Below are 16,467 nucleotides of genomic sequence, written 5' to 3'. Positions count from 1 at the left end.
TTTCCAAGTAAGCAGATGTAGTACAGGGAAGAGGGGGGCTTAGAATTTGAGGAAAGTCGGTAGGAATCAGCACTGTAGTCTTATAAAGTAACTAGAACCACTATGTTGGCTTTAAGGGAGCTCTGCCCTGTTCAAGGCAGAAATACTTTAAAAATTGCCTTGTCTCCTAGATTTAAAAATAGGTTTAAAAAAGACTTAAAATTTCCAAAATCTTTCTGAGTCCATTAAACAAAATAAGTCTTAACTCTGTATTGAGTCATCTATAAATGGAATCATCGAGTTTTTGGCGTAAGACTATTATAAAAGTTAATTGGGGCGATCTGTAACTTACAACACTTGATATTGAGATTTAAAAAAACTATCACCTGTTTCATGATGTTTGAACAAATTCATATAATGTATCAAGGAAATAATTTTTGGTCAGAATTGGTTATTTTGAAATTATCATGAAAGAAAATTAATATTTTGCTCATAAAAGCCTATTGAAATAGATACTTTTGGCTTAGATCATTTTCCAACATGAGGAATATTGATAAAAATAAAATATTAAAATATTACAAATGAATTGTATTGTCTCCACTACTTATTTTCTATAGATAGATTGGCTGAGCAGAACTGGCTAAGTAGTTCTTTTTTATTAATAACTAAAGGCCTGGTGCACAAAATTCGTGCACTCGGGGTGGGGAGGGGCAGTGGGGAGGGACCCTCAGCCCGGTCTGCACCCTCTCTGGGAGCCCTCAGGGGATGTCCAATGGCTGCAGAGGCTGGAGAGGGTCCCTCCACCGCCACTGTGCTCACCAGCTGTGAGCCTGGCTTCTGGCTGAGTGGTGCTCCCCCTGTGGGAGCACACTGACCACCAGGAGGAAGTTCCTGCGTTGAGCAGGATTGGGCCCAAACCGGCTCTCCGAAATCCCCCAGGGGGGTCCCGGAATGTGAGAGGGAACTCTGCAAAGTTGCTGTCTTACAGGCTATGGAACACAAACGCAAGTGTGTAGCAAGCCAGATTTAGGGGTGACAGTGCCCCAGCAACAACATAACCCATGGCCAAAGGTGGAATCATGAGGAATCAGGCTCCCTCCTCTCTGGTTTCAGGGTGCATCACCCAACTGCCGCTGGGTTTCGGGATACATCACCCAAGAACTGCCGCTGCCAAGTCACTGCAGCTCAGCAGCTCCTGCGCTGAGTGTCTGGCCTCTGGTGGTCAGTGCACATCATGGCAACTGGTCAGATGGTCAGATACTTAGCATATTAGCCTTTTATATGTATAGATTCTGGCAGCTATCACAAAGTGTCTTGAAAAGGGTGCTTATGCCCATTTGTACAATGTCAACTTTTAGGACAGTGGAAGTGCAATTATTATTCATCATTGAGCTTTCACTAATTTCCATGCATCATTGAGCTTTCAGTAATTTCCATGCATAGGGTAGTAGATGGAAAGCTAGACTTGGCATGTATAATCCTTGAGAATGGGGAAAGAAATATTTGTTACATGATTAAGATTATGTGACCTTTAATACAAAAAAAATTGCATCAGTTTTGGTGTGAACTTTAGGATAGAAGATTTTAAATCCTGTTGGTTGTCTTGCTCAAAGCCGTGCCTGAGACCTTGGTCTGCAGCCATAGGAATTAAACAACCTCCTCAAAAACAATGAGATTTATATAATTTCTTTCAATGTCAGTGTTCTTATTTTACTTGTCTTGCCAATCTAATTCTGAAAAAAACAAATAAGCTTATGTTTGTGAAAATGACTCACAAACATAAGAATATATTTTTAAATATATTTTATTGATTTTTTTACAGAGAGGAAGGGAGAGGGATAGAGAGCCAGAAACATCGATGAGCAAGAAACATCGATCAGCTGCCTCCTGCACACTCCCTACTGGGGATGTGCCCGCAACCAAGGTACATGCCCTTGACCGGAATCGAACCTGGGGTCCTTCAGTCCGCAGGCCGATGCTCTATCCACTGAGCCAAACCAGCTAGGGCCATAAGAATATTTTTATATTTTGTTTCACATATCTTGGAAGACATTTCCCCCACTTCTGTTTTCTTTAAATCACAATCATGAGCATTGCATCTGCCTTCCTTCTACCTTTTTCCTGAAGGCCAGCATGGGACACAAGTTGATTAAGTGACAGCTCTAACCTGCAGTTTATGGTGTTAATAAAAGCCACATCGCAGGAAAGAGCTTGGTCAGATTTTCAGTCTATTGGGTCTCACTGAATGGGGGCTTGGGTAGGTGAGGCATCCAAACAAATGAACCAGAGGAGTCTGATGAGAAACCAGGTTTGAAGAGGTCAATGGGAAGTGGACCGTGGAATGGTCAGAAGAAGAAGTCATCCCTTGTGGGGCCACTTTTTTCTGATTATCCAACTATTGTATGATTGTGTTGGGAGCTCTTAGAGACACAGCCCTGAGCAGACACAATCTGTGTGATTTAAGATCATGAACACTAAAATTCAAACTGACACTTGAGGAATCTGAACATTTGGCTCTTGGATTAAAAGAGACAGCTTGTTCCTTTTCACAAACACATGGTTTCCTAGACTAAAGACTGAGCAACCCTGAATTTAGTAAGCAAGGCCTAAGTGGAACATAAGCTGATGCTTTAATAGAATGAAAACGGATGCTCCCAGTTTCCATAAACATTCATTTTTTCCAGCTCGTGAGTACCTTTTCTCGGGGATGAAATCAATCTTTTTGAAATGAGGAAATGAACTGTGTCACTAGCCCTCAGAGTTATGAGTGAAAAATATGGTGGATGTTCAGCCTCTCGCAGGTGCAGAAAATAATTCAGCATATCGAAAATGTCATGTCGACCCCTCAGATGACTTTAGCCTCTATTTACCAAAAATCGTACTCAATTTGAATTCTTTAAGTTTTCAACTTGTCCTGCTTTTAAAATTCTCTTTCTAAAAATGTCAAAATAGTTAGAGATCCCTATGCCTTTTCCAAAAAAAAAAAAATCATAGATATTTTTAGCCAGAAGGGACCTTAGACACCATGTAGTCAAATCCCTTCAATTTAAAGGTGAGATGCTGAGGCTCAGAGAGGTGAAATGATTGCCTCAAATTGTTGTCGAGCTGGGAATCAAACCAAGTTTTCTTCTTTCTCTGTCCTCTACACTATACTATATAGATAAAAGAATAAATAAGTCAGTTTCTTCTCATCACTGTTAATTTTGTGGAACATAATGGTTAAGCGCATGGTTGATATCTGACCTTGTCGCCATTGTGATTATGGGTAAATTACTGAATCTAAGCTTCAGTTTCCACATTCGTAAAAACTGGATAAAGATTGTACATAATCCACACAAGTGTATGATGAAGTATTTATGTAAAGTATATCAAGCCAGGTGCAGAGTGGAATATTAGCTATTGAATATTAGCTATTATTTGTATGTTTACATCTGAGAAACAAAAATGTTTTGGTGTGGTTAGATGATTCTGCAGTGAAAAAAAAATGTTACAATCAATGTTTCTTGGGTTCTAAGTAATTCTGAAATCCTGATGAGCAAATTGAGGTGTTTAAAAGTCAAACACTTCATTTACATATACTTGCCTTTCTTTTAGAAAGATCTGCCCTCCCAGGACGTTTAACATCAGGTAATCACTTTCAGTTATTTTCCATTTGGATAGCAAGTATGAGAGCTTTACCAAAGGGGAGAAAAGAGTCAAGCCAGCTTCCCTGCCTTGGCCTGTGGGTTTCCCTCTGCTTAGAGTGTTGTTCTTTCCTGTCTCTCCACATTCTACTCATTCTTCATGGTCTTGGCTCCAATGCAGCAGGCACCATGCACTAGCATCCTTTGCTTGCCTCCTGAAAAGCTATGTCACTGCTATTAACAAGCTTCAACGTGGATGTTCCTCTTCTCAGGGCGTCTTTGGCTCCCTCTAGCCCCGAGAGTAGAGCTCATCTTTCTGCACCACAGCACCCTGCACGTTTTTCATCACAGGACTTGGAGGGGGTGACCTGACATTCTGACTAGAGCCCTGGCTCTTCTGCCAGATTACCTGGGCTCCAATTTTTGCTCTGCCATTTCCTGGATATTTGATTTTAAGTAGGTTACACACCCTCTCTCTACCTGTTTCTTCCTTTCTAAAATGGGGCTTACATGGCTCAGTAGGAGGATTAAATGGGCTAATTCATTTAAACAAATAATAAAAGTTAGCCATTATTATTATCTCATAGTATCATGGCTGTCCTTTTATAAAAATCCTCATTTGAAGACATGTTTTTATTGATTTTTAGAGAGAGGAATAGAGAGAGAGAAAGAGAAACATTGATGTGAAAGAGAAATATGGGTCAGTTGTATGTGTATGGCCTTGACTGGGGATTGAACCTGCAACCTAGGCATGTGCCCTGTCAGTTGAACCCAAAACCTTTTGGTGTATGGATGATGCCCCAACCAACTGAGCTATTCGGCCAAGGCCCTGGCCAGGTTTTGAACTCCTTGAAGATAAGGCCCTGTGTTTGTACAGTATTCCTTTAGCATTTAGTAATTGTGTAAGTGCCCAAGTCATGCTAGCTGCAAAATGAAACTAAAAAGCAATAACTTTGGTCAAGAGCGGTCTGGAACATGTTGAGAATCTTATTGACCACTCAGTTTTTGCTTCCATCATGATTTCACTCCAAAATGTTTATAATTGATATCCTATATAATAAAAGCCTAATATGCTAAGTGTCCGGTTGTCTGGTCATCTGTTCAACCAACCAAAGTGTAATATGCTAATGATATGCTAAGGCCGCTCAACTGCTCACTATGACATGCACTGACCACCAGGGGGCAGACACTCTGACTGGTAGGTTAACTTGCTACTGGGGTCCCGCCAATCAGGACTGAGTGAGATGGCCCAGACACACCCTGGAGCCCTCCCGTACTCCCACCCTGGCTGGCCAACATCCCAGGACCCTCCCTGGCCCCAATTGTGCACCAGTGGGGTCCCTTGGCCTAGCCTGTGCCCTCTCACAATCTGGGATCCCTCGGGGGATCAGAGAACTGGTTTCAGCCTGGATCCCGCAGGCCAGGCCGAGGGACCCCACTGGTGCCAGAATTCATGCACTGGGCCTCTAGTATATATGTAATTGTTTTCAGAGAGGAAGGGAGAGGGAGAGAGATATAGAAACATTAATGATGAGAGAGAATCATTGATCAGCTGCATTCTGGGGAATGTGCCCTGACTGGGAATCCAACTATGACCTCCTGGATCATAGGTCTGGCACTCAACCACTGAGCCACATTGGCCGGGCCCAAAACTTTTAAAAAAATGAATGTCCTAAAAAAATAAAATAAGGAACTTACTTTAAAACAGTGCCAAGTAGTCATTATCAGAAAAAGTTCCAGGAAAAATTATTTTCTATTTGCTAACTCAATAATCTATTATTTAGAACTACACTTTGTTGTTTTTGTTAAATTTTCTTTTGCACATTGTGTAATGCTTTGAATCTTATTTAAAAAAGAACACATTCACTATCTTAATTTAAGCTACTGAACTTTCATACTATTCTCTGGAGACACAAGGCCAGCTTGTTATAATATGGACATTGAAATCAAATTGCATCAGCAGCATCTCAGAAACGCATGTTGTAGCTGAACACAGCATCCGGTGTTGTCTGTGTTTTTATTTCAATAGCACTCATGTCAGGGCTAGAGCACATGTTTTTTGGCTGGTTTGTTAATTCTGCCAAAATGTCATTCTTGTCAAAGCGTCTACAGAGGCCCACAGTAGATGTTAAAAATGTAGCCTTGTGGAAAATTGCTGTTAATATTATTTAGTTTTTGAAGTTGCTTTTCTTTATAAACTTTATGGTTTCATTGTACCTCAGCATAAATACTTTGGCTGTTTGCCTTTCATAAATGAACTAATTTATTGAAATATCGTCACACAACTAGTATTTAGGCATTAAGATTATCCCCAAATTCTGCCAGGGCACTAAGGGTCACATGGGTTTATGGACATCGAGCTAATGAGTCTGACTCATTAAAAAAAAATCATTTGTCATGCTTATTAGAATGAACCTATATTCCTTTATTACCTAGTACAAATCCTTAGTATATCAAGCCCAGAGCATAAAATTAAAATTGCATGAAACTTTGATCTCCTTCTTCATTAATCATGCTAGATAATTACACACAGGTGTCAGCCTCCATCTAATGGCAGATGCTTTCTGACCCCTAAAATAATGCTGAATATTTGCTGTGCACACTTACAGGGGAACTGAGATATGTACAATACAAATCATGAGTTGAAAATTTTACATTTCTTTACACCATGAGCTGAAATTTTTACCTGCACTATACTTAGGAATAACTTGATTAGCAATAGCTGACAGCTAATCCAAGGATAATGAATTTGAGGGCTTAAATGAATAAAAGGATAAAAATGCATAAGAATAGGACAAATTAAGTTTTGAAAAATTAGTATTCATTTAGATAATGTTTTGAGACCTTCATTTGAATTTCTTTGTTTAGTTTTCCCAATATGTTACTTGAAATAAATAACCAAATAGTGATCACTTTATAATTCTATAATCACATGGTATTGCATCTAGTAAAATATACAGCACACAATGCCCTTTGAGAAGTGTTACATAGTGACATATTAAGTCCTGTGCAATTGAGGATACTGTGATATTGGAATAAGTCTTCAATCTATTGACTTTGCTATAACTTTAAATATCTATTCTTACTTAACTTTCAATCAGCTGCCCCCAAGAGGATAAAATCTACTAAGATATAGTGTAACATATGAGTTATGCCCATATATGTTTTATTTACTCTGTTTTATTTTTCTAGGAATGCGAAAAAATAGAACCTTGTTACTGAAATCAAAGATATATCAAGAACTCCAAATATTTAGGCCAATGTAGGAGCAATATTCTTAGCAAAACAAAAAACAAAAACACAAATATTAGCGTAGTCAGTGAGTTTAAAATTGGTCAGCAAAACTAATAATTATTTTAATTTGCTTGATATAGATATCCAGTATGCTAGAGATGTAATGTAGAAACCAGCCATATCTTAAATAACATTAATTGTATGACTACACAGTAATTCAGGGATTATTTACTGAACATTAACTATTTGTAGAACAATGTGCTAGATCCTGAGGATATAGAGACGAAAGAATTCCTAATTAAAAGGAACTGACAGACAACTGGGGAAGAAAGATTAGAAAACCAATAATTATAATGGTGAGATTCACATGGAGGCTATAGATACGCAAAAAAGAACACCTTAATCACTGGTGAGGGTAGGTCAGGAAAGAATTCCCTGGGAGAGTGATCCTGGAGGAAAGTCTGAAAGAAAAATTAGTGCAACAGGAGAAGACTATAGGGACCAGAGTGCTAGAAAGAGGGAACGGCATGAATAAAGGCAGGAAGACTTGGAATAAAAAGCATATCCCTCTCCGGTTTCAGGTTTGGGGTAGAGCATGTGCTGAAGAGTAGCAAGAGATGAGGCTGGAGAAGGCAGTACCAGGTCATGAAATCTCCTTGTCATGCTAAGGAGTTTGGATGAATTATTTAAAGCAATCATTTCAGACACGTGTAGTGACATAGTATGATTTGATTTTTGTGTTATAAATCCCCCTCTGATAATAGTGAGGAAGTTAGACTGGGGAGTGTGTGTGTGTGGGGGGGGGAGCGGGGAGGGGAAGAGCTAGGTGGTTTTTATAATATTTCAAATAAGATTTTTTTTATGGTATTTCAAATAGGTCCTGAACCACAATAGGGACACTTGAATAAAAAGAAGGGAAGAGATTAGAGTTAGTAAGAATCAACTGAACTTGGTTATATATACCCATATTAACAGGGGACTTGAACAAAGTCAGGTTGGGTCAATATATGAGAAGTTTATCTACCTGTATTTCTCTCTCTTTTTTTTTTGATTCCTATCAAGCAGGCTTTGCTAGTCCTGGTCGCCTCAGGGAGGTATGGGACAAAGAGAGAATAGACACAGTCAACATACTTTTGGTCATTGTTTCTCAAAAGTCTAAGACTTAGAAGAATTTGGAGGAATCTGTAGAGTTGGTAAAGAGGAGTAGGAAGCATGGAAATAATGACTTGGTAAAAAACAACAACAAAAAACCCACAAAGGATTTCCCCTAAATTAAAAAGAGTTCCCCCTTTCACCAGAAGGAAGAAATCGGAAGACCTTTGCTGAGTGCCGAGTGAGTCCTTCCTGAGGTGTAGGTCCCCATGTCGGCCAGTGCTGCAGTCCTATGATAGCTTGACTGAGGTGGACAATCCTGTTCTCCGGGAGGCGAGACCAGAGAGAAAGGGCTACAGGATGCGTTCTTGTGGGTGGAACTAAGGGCAGATTTGAGATAAGATGTCTGTGCCCCAATGTAATGCAGAAGCCACAGAGACCCACTGCATTTGAGGGGACTGTGTGGACAGGGACAGCAAACGTTCTGGCAGAAATGCTTACTGAGGATGGGTGAGAGATGCTTGATGAGGATGGGAGCTCCAAATACAAATTGAAATGCTTTCTGGAAAAAAAAGAGAATGTTTTACTTCTCCCCCCGCACCCCGCCCCCCGAGTTTGTAGACTGGGCTTTATACATATTACAACATACATTTTGGGGGTTTGAAAGAATTATATTCCTTATGTTCTTTTTTGGATTTCTCTGGAAAAGAGAGTAGCAAGAAACGTGAGTAAATGGAGGAAAAGCAATTTTAGGTAAAAAGAAAGAAAAAATGAGAAGGAAAAATGAGTATTAGGATTCTTTAGCAAGGACCAAGCATATTATAAGAGTTTTTCTCATCTGGCAGCTTTTTTTTGGGGTGTGGGGTGTGGGAGGGGTGTCTTTTTCTAAACAATGCAACAGATCTATGTAAAATGCTTTGTATTTTATCCTCTCCAGAGATTTAAAAAATAATAGTGCTTTTCTTGTGTGTATCAGTCTCTGTCTGGCACTTTTTCTTTGTAAGTGAATAATTCATGCTAAAGAGAATCTTCTCATTGTTCATTTGTCTTCTTTCTGGATGATGCTCTCTGCTGTGGTTGGGGTCATCTGTCACCAAGTGTGCACAGGGGAGGAAGTGGCCCTTCCATTATCAGCAGTGACTAGTGCTTCCTGGGATTGCTGACACTGTGGGTCACAGTTACATGTATCTCCTGTTATCGGTCCTCTAGTGTCATCATTACCTTCTCATAGTCTGACTTTGCTGCAAAGAATATCCCCAGTTTTGCACAAACCCTTTAAAGCAGAATTCTTGTTCTGCGTCTGTCATCTCTTTCCTCCCAGTTTTTATGTTGTGTGTGATACTCCAAAGACACTGCTCAAGGTGCCTTCCTACTTCTGAAGCCTCTATAAATGGTGGCTTTGGTTGTAGTGTTTATGCCAAGGTCTGGGAGCCATCCAGGCTGGTTGACACCCACATACATTGAGTACCTTATCTGTAAGACCTAGGGGCATATGGGCTGCTTCTTAATTCATTTTAGAAATGCTTTGCATGCTTAAATGTAGTTATTCTGTCCACTGTTGTTGCACTACCCTTGTTTCTCATTGTATACTTGATATTTTTGTTTAAGAATGTTCCTGTAGTTACATAGGAACATAGGATAAACAACAATAAAACACTTTTTAGTTAGTTTGAAGTGTAAATTCACTATTGATTTAGATCTTGTTGATAAAAAACTCTTACAGCTTAATAGACTTTTCATAGTTTGTGATTTAGCTGTGTTTCCAGCTACTTCAGTGGTTTTACAGATTTCTCTGTAGAATTTTAGAATTCCATCTGAGGTCCCTGAGTACCAAGTTCTAAGAAGGAGAGATGGTCTTTCTTTCTTTCTTTCTTTCTTTCTTTCTTTCTTTCTTTCTTTCTTTCTTTCTTTCTTTCTTTCTTTCTTCTTTCCTTCATTCTATAAACAAATATGTATTGAGCACCTCCTGTGTGTCAGGTGCTATTGTAGGAACCTAGGCTACATGTTGAACAAGGTGGGCCAGGTCCTCCTCTTTGGAACTTATAAAGGAAATAGATAATATACAATGGAACTAAGTGATAGAATGCAGGTAAAGCACTTACCACAAGGCCTGGTGTGTAATAAGTGCTCAATAAACATTATTATTATTATTTATTATGACTTCTGTAGTTATCGGATATTGTTAACAGTGGTTGCACTATCCCTTTGGGCATTCACTGTTTGGGGTCAGGCTTCCTGTAGTTGTTGCACTTTTATTTTTTATTTTTTAAAAATATATTTTATTGATTTTTTACAGAGAGGAAGGGAGAGGGATAGAAAGTTAGAAACATCGATGAGAGAGAAACATCGATCAGCTGCCTCCTGCACACCCTCTGCTGGGGATGTGCCCACAACCAAGGTACATGCCCTTGACCGGAATCAAACCTGGGACCCTTCAGTTCACAGGCTGACGCTCTATCCACTGAGCCAAACCGGTTAGGGTAGTTATTGCACTTTTAGATAAGGTCACTAATTTCATCAGCCTCAGAAACTGTCTGGGTGGCTGACGTCAGGAGAGAATCTGGACTGCTGTGTGCCCTTAGTCTAAGTTGAGGGACATATTGCCAGTAGTCACTTCCTGTTGCCCTGCAGACACATTTCCATCTTCTAGAATGCATCATTACAACTTTTTTTCTTCACTTTTCCCCTCTGTCATTAATGTGATATGTCAAAACAGGATGCAACATATCAATCATTTCTTGGAGGAATTCAATAGCAGTTTTTGTGAGTAATGAAAATGATTACCAGGTTGATAGTGAATTTACTATTGGCCGTCTTCTATGACAGTTCTCTCACATGGTAGCAAGTGTTAAATGAACCTGAAAAGAAAACTGAGATGCCAGTGTAAGTAGCAATGGAGGGTGAGAGTTTACTCATAAAGTTGTCTTACGACTAAACATTTTTCACTCCAGTGAGTATCTAAGGATCTAGATGGGAAAATATCAACTAAGATTTCTTAGAACATGTACTAGGACCCATTGCCTATTCTCTAATTCATGGGTATTAATATTAAGGGTAAGGTACCTTGCAGGGTTTATCTGATATCTCAACTTTCATCTCAACTTTTTTTCAATAAATAAGATTGCCATTTTTTATATAGTCAAGAGGGAACATTTAAAAATATTTTTATCTGTTATCATCATCCTATATAATAAAAAGCTAATATGCAAATTGACCAAACAGCAGAATGACCGGTTGCTATGACACACACTGACCACCAGGGGGCAGATGCTCAACACAAGAACTGCCCCCTGGTGATCAGTGCGGTCCCATAGGGGGAGCGCCGCTTGGCCAGAGTCAGGCTCATGGCTGGCAAGCGCAGCAGCACTAAAAGATGTCTGAGCGGGCCTAAACCATCAGTTGGACATCCCCCAAGAGCTCCCGGACTGCGAGAGGGTGCAGGCCAGGGTAAGGGACCCCACCCCCACTGAGTGCACAAATTTTGTGCACTAGACCTCTAGTCATTTATTAAAAGAAAAGGCATATTCTCAAAATAAAGAGCAGTTTTACAAATGAATAAAATTAATTTTATAAAAGAACTTTCTACACTGTCTTTATTTTACTTATTTTCAAAATACTCTGGGACAAGCTATTACAGATTGGTACCAGTCAACTGTCATTCTTTAGGGATTTCTTATGAACGTATTGGGCCTTGCTGGCTGACATGCTTTGTGAGAGCCGAGACCACAACAAATCCTCACTCTCCGCCAGGGCCCACCTGCACTGCACTCAGAGCAAAGGCTCAATGAGATTGTAACAGATTGCAGTTCACTATGAAAATATTCTACTAACGAGAGCTGTGCAAAATTGGAAAGCACTGTTTCTGTGTCAATCAATACATTGTATGTCATTAGAGGTCATCAAGCAGAGCTGACTGACTTGTCAAGGAGGGTTACAAAGGACATTTTTCTCAATCTGGATTTTCTAGACTACAGATCCCGAGGCAAGAGTTTAAGTGCTGATTCAGTTCACTATGAAAATATTCTACTAACGAGAGCTGTGCAAAATTGGAAAGCACTGTTTCTGTGTCAATCAATACATTGTATGTCATTAGAGGTCATCAAGCAGAGCTGACTGACTTGTCAAGGAGGGTTACAAAGGACATTTTTCTCAATCTGGATTTTCTAGACTACAGATCCCGAGGCAAGAGTTTAAGTGCTAACTTTACCTGGGAGATGCCAAACCTCGGGCAGAGTGAGGTAAGAGGCAGGGGAGGTGAAGAAGGTTGTGAAGCAATGAGAAATCAGACTATGAAGAGGCTGAAGAGACACAGTAAAGCACTTAGTAGGTGAAGGTTGTTTTTGTTGTTGTTGTTTTGCATAAGGAAATTTTGGGGAAAGGCTTTAAAGAGAAACTGTGCCTAGATTAGTTTGTGGGAGAATAACTAGAGGAACTATAGGTCAAAGTTGGCTCTGTGGCTTAACTCCCTCGTACTTCTGAGGTTTATCATGTGGCACCTTCAAAAGCTGCTGTGTCAGATCCCGTGGCCGTGTGTGGTGTTTTGTGTAAATTGGAAACGGTGGGAAGGCCCAGAAACTCCATGGGTGGCTAAAGGTGGGGAGGAGCTAGGCCTGGAGAGCAAGCGGCTTGTTGGCCATGAGTGAAGGAACCCTGCGGGCACAGGCAGCGATGGCCAAGGAAGACAGAGCAGCTGCGGGGCTGGGAGGCAGGTGGCTCTGAGGGGACCCGGGCAGGTATCTAAAATGTGAGCTCCACGTCGTATTCACACAGAGAAAGCTGACCTAGACCAATGCTTTCCAATGTCGATTGTGGCATACAAGATGATTTTAGGTGGACTATGAATGACTACATTTTAAATGTTAGGTGTTTTGATGTGTATTAGGATAAAATAACCAGTACTTTAACACAATACTATTACACATTATACTATATTATATTCAAAACAGCAGTTTCTTTCCCCTTGCACATAAGCTTTTAAAAACAAGTATTAGAGTCAATTGAAAGAAGAATATTAAGGCTATCAGGATAGAGATTACTTGCAGATGTGACAAAAGTTACTCTGTAATCACTGACATTTAGAACAGGCCGGATGATTCTGCCCAGTCCAGTGCCCATGATTTGATGAATGACTTCACAACTTTGTCCTAGTGGCAATAATAACAGCAATGATGTTGCAACCACGGGGCCCCTGTTCTCCAGGCTGCCAATTGCTTTGGCTTGGATTTGATTTTAGAACCTTATACTTTTTCTCAATAAAGCTCTTCTGGCCTCCAAGTTTGGTTTTATTGTGTCCCATTTTTTCTTTCATTAAATATTTACTTCCTTCAGTCCCTCAAAGTGGGGAAAAAGTAAACCTAATAGTGGTTTGTAGGAGTACTTATACCCTCTCGCCTCAATGAAGCATTACCACTAACCAGGATGATTCGTCTTCATCCTTCATTAGAGTGTGTTATTCACTGAAGTGCTTTATGGCCAGATAGACTTGCTGGCCTTGCAGATTCTGTTTGGGATGGTACTGAATCAAATGTGTTCTTGATGCCTAGATAAATCATGCCTTAGACTTCCTTGGTTGAATTTGTGTTAATTTCTAAAACTAGCTGGCAAGAGAGATGAAAACTTACTAAGAAGGCATGGTAGTCTGTGGTCACTCTAATTCTGAGATGGTTTCCCATGAAACATACCTTACTTAAATACATACTTAAATAATTAAAAGATTTTATTCTTTGCAATGAAACTGAAAACTAAAGTGTATGAAAAAGATGAGGGCATATTTTTGATGACAGCACTTTTAAAACGTTTTAGGGGAGAGTAAATGCAGGCAGAACAGCACTGGTAAAAATCAGTAAGAATTGGATCGAGGACTTTTTGCTAAGCTGCATTCTTCCCTATAGATTACAGCCTGTGTTTCTTGATATAATTTTAAAAATGATTTCAGAGATCCTATCCCAATTTCTTTGCAGGTGATTCACATTTATTCCTCAATGCAATTTTGATAAAAGTTATTTTGATGATAATACTCTAGAGATAATAATAATAGTAATAATAACTATTTATTCAAGCACCTATATGCTAGGCACCGGTACTATATACATTTGTATTTCATGTAAATGCAGGCAGAACAGCACTGGTAAAAATCAGTAAGAATTGGATCGAGGACTTTTTGCTAAGCTGCATTCTTCCCTATAGATTACAGCCTGTGTTTCTTGATATAATTTTAAAAATGATTTCAGAGATCCTATCCCAATTTCTTTGCAGGTGATTCACATTTATTCCTCAATGCAATTTTGATAAAAGTTATTTTGATGATAATACTCTAGAGATAATAATAATAGTAATAATAACTATTTATTCAAGCACCTATATGCTAGGCACCGGTACTATATACATTGCATGTATTTCATTTAGTTCTCAATATGAGCCCATGAAATGGCTATTAGTATTTCCATTTTTACAAAGAGGAAAATAAGGCTAATTAACATGTCTAAGATGGCACACTTGGGATTTTAATTTGGTTTGTTTCTGTTTGCAAAGCCTGCACTTTTAACCATTATGCTACTCCTACAAAGGCTATAGCCAGAGAAAAGCAAGAGCAGGATAGATCAACTTGAGTTATAGCTGAAACCCTGATCATTGCTGAAAGTAAGAGATTAGAATAGTGAATGATAAGTAAATAAAATTGTAAGAAATGGATATTGCCAATCTTGGGTGACCTTCCTTTTGAAAGATGATGTGGATAAGAGTTCTGCGGACTGGTTAACCTTTCTCTTTCCCCTGATCTCACTCTGCGTGAATTGGAAAGAGTATTTAAGATATCATTAATAACCTACTCTTAGTTACTCACTTTCTGTTTTAAATAGCCCACTATGTCATGATAGATAAAATGTTAGGAAGATTTAGCCCTGAAGAAACTTTGGATCCAGAAATTAAAGATGGACCCCATTTTTCTCTACCTCCTTGCTCAGGAATGTATGAATAACTTGAGCTATTAAGCTTTTATGAGAATGAATGGAGATCATTTCAGTTTTGACAAAAGATATAAGATCAGAGTCCTAGGAAAAGAGAGATGGAAGGAACAGTTACTCTGAGAATGAACCCTGACAAAAGAGTAATATTAATAGATCCAAATTAAGATCAGTAGACCCTGACATTTCAGCACCTTGATTGTAATAATGGGAAAGGTAAATGGAAATAATTATTGCTCAGGCTGGAACTGGAGAAACATGGGTATTTGGGGGAAAGTGAATTGGAAAGAAGAAAGCTGAACATACATAATTGTCACCCTGTTTCTATATCTTGGGTTTAGGTGGCTTAGCTGGAGCTCTGATCACACTAGCAACCGATGATTACAGAAAGGAGAGGAAGTCTGGGCTTAGTCTGATGCTAAGGTAGGCCACATTCTTCTAGGAAAGTGATGGGTCCCCACAATGTAATAGCAGCCCCACCTTTTCTTGAGAATCAGGGTCAATTACTCCCACAGATATGGTCCCTCCTTTTTTGCCATTTGGTTTCTGAGATGAGGAAACTTGAAGTAACTGGGCATCAGCCGTAGATCAAAGTTTGAAGTAAGCTTTCCTCTTCTGGGAAAATAGGTTCTCTAGAATCACAAAGCTTACAAGTTGGTCAACTTATATCCTTTGTTCTGAGACCTCTGTATTCTATGTATTAGAGATAGGGCGGCATATAATGGTCATCATCGTAGGGTGTATCCTGCTCTCTAGATGATGGTGCACCCCCGAGCTGCAGCTCAGCTGCACCTGGTCTCTCCTGCTGTTACTATGAGTAGTGTGGCAAGTGGAAGAACTGGCAGGCCGCATTATGTGCCCACTGCTACATCTTTGCTTTAAAGTGGGTCTCTTAGCCTGAAGCAATATTTTGCAGTGAACGTGTTGGTGTTTTTAACATTCTATGTGCCTGAAGGCAGTGGTGTTGGCTGAGGTCCTGCTGGCAGGATGGGCAAACTCATACCTGGAATACATATCATCTCCAGTCAAGATGAATTACTGCCTCTTACAGGATGGAGAAGGTTCGATGTAACCAACTTGCTATCAAGTAGCTGGTTGATCTCGGAGGGTATGGTGTTGTGTCAGGCCTCCGTGTTGGCCTCTTTTTCTCACAGGTAGGACATTCAGCAACAGCCATAGCTAAATCAAGCCCTAGCGAGAGGGAAATCGTGCTGCTGGGCTTCATCGCTTTCATGATGGCAGTGTGGCAGTTGATGATAGTCTGGTTTATGTCAACTCGTCAGTCATTTGGTCTATTTGGTTATTCTCTTTCTCAAGATGGTTGCTGTCCAGTGGGCATCATTATTCAATGCAATGCCGTGATTATCACATTTTTGTCCCCACTCTTTTAGGTTCATCTACAAGCTCTTCCTGACATCTTTTGTTCCTGTTCTTTAAATGCCTTTTCTTCCAGCCCCCTGACCAACCAGTCAAGCAATTCACCATTGCCTTTGTGTATTTTTACCTCGGCCACCTTTTCCCCCCAGTTTCTTTTATATATATATATAATTTTATTTTTATTGTCTAAAGTTTTACTT

Source organism: Myotis brandtii, unplaced genomic scaffold (assembly GCF_000412655.1).
Source record: "Myotis brandtii unplaced genomic scaffold, ASM41265v1 scaffold37, whole genome shotgun sequence".
In the NCBI taxonomy this organism is placed as follows: domain Eukaryota; kingdom Metazoa; phylum Chordata; class Mammalia; order Chiroptera; family Vespertilionidae; genus Myotis; species Myotis brandtii.
This window is presented reverse-complemented; position numbering follows the sequence as displayed.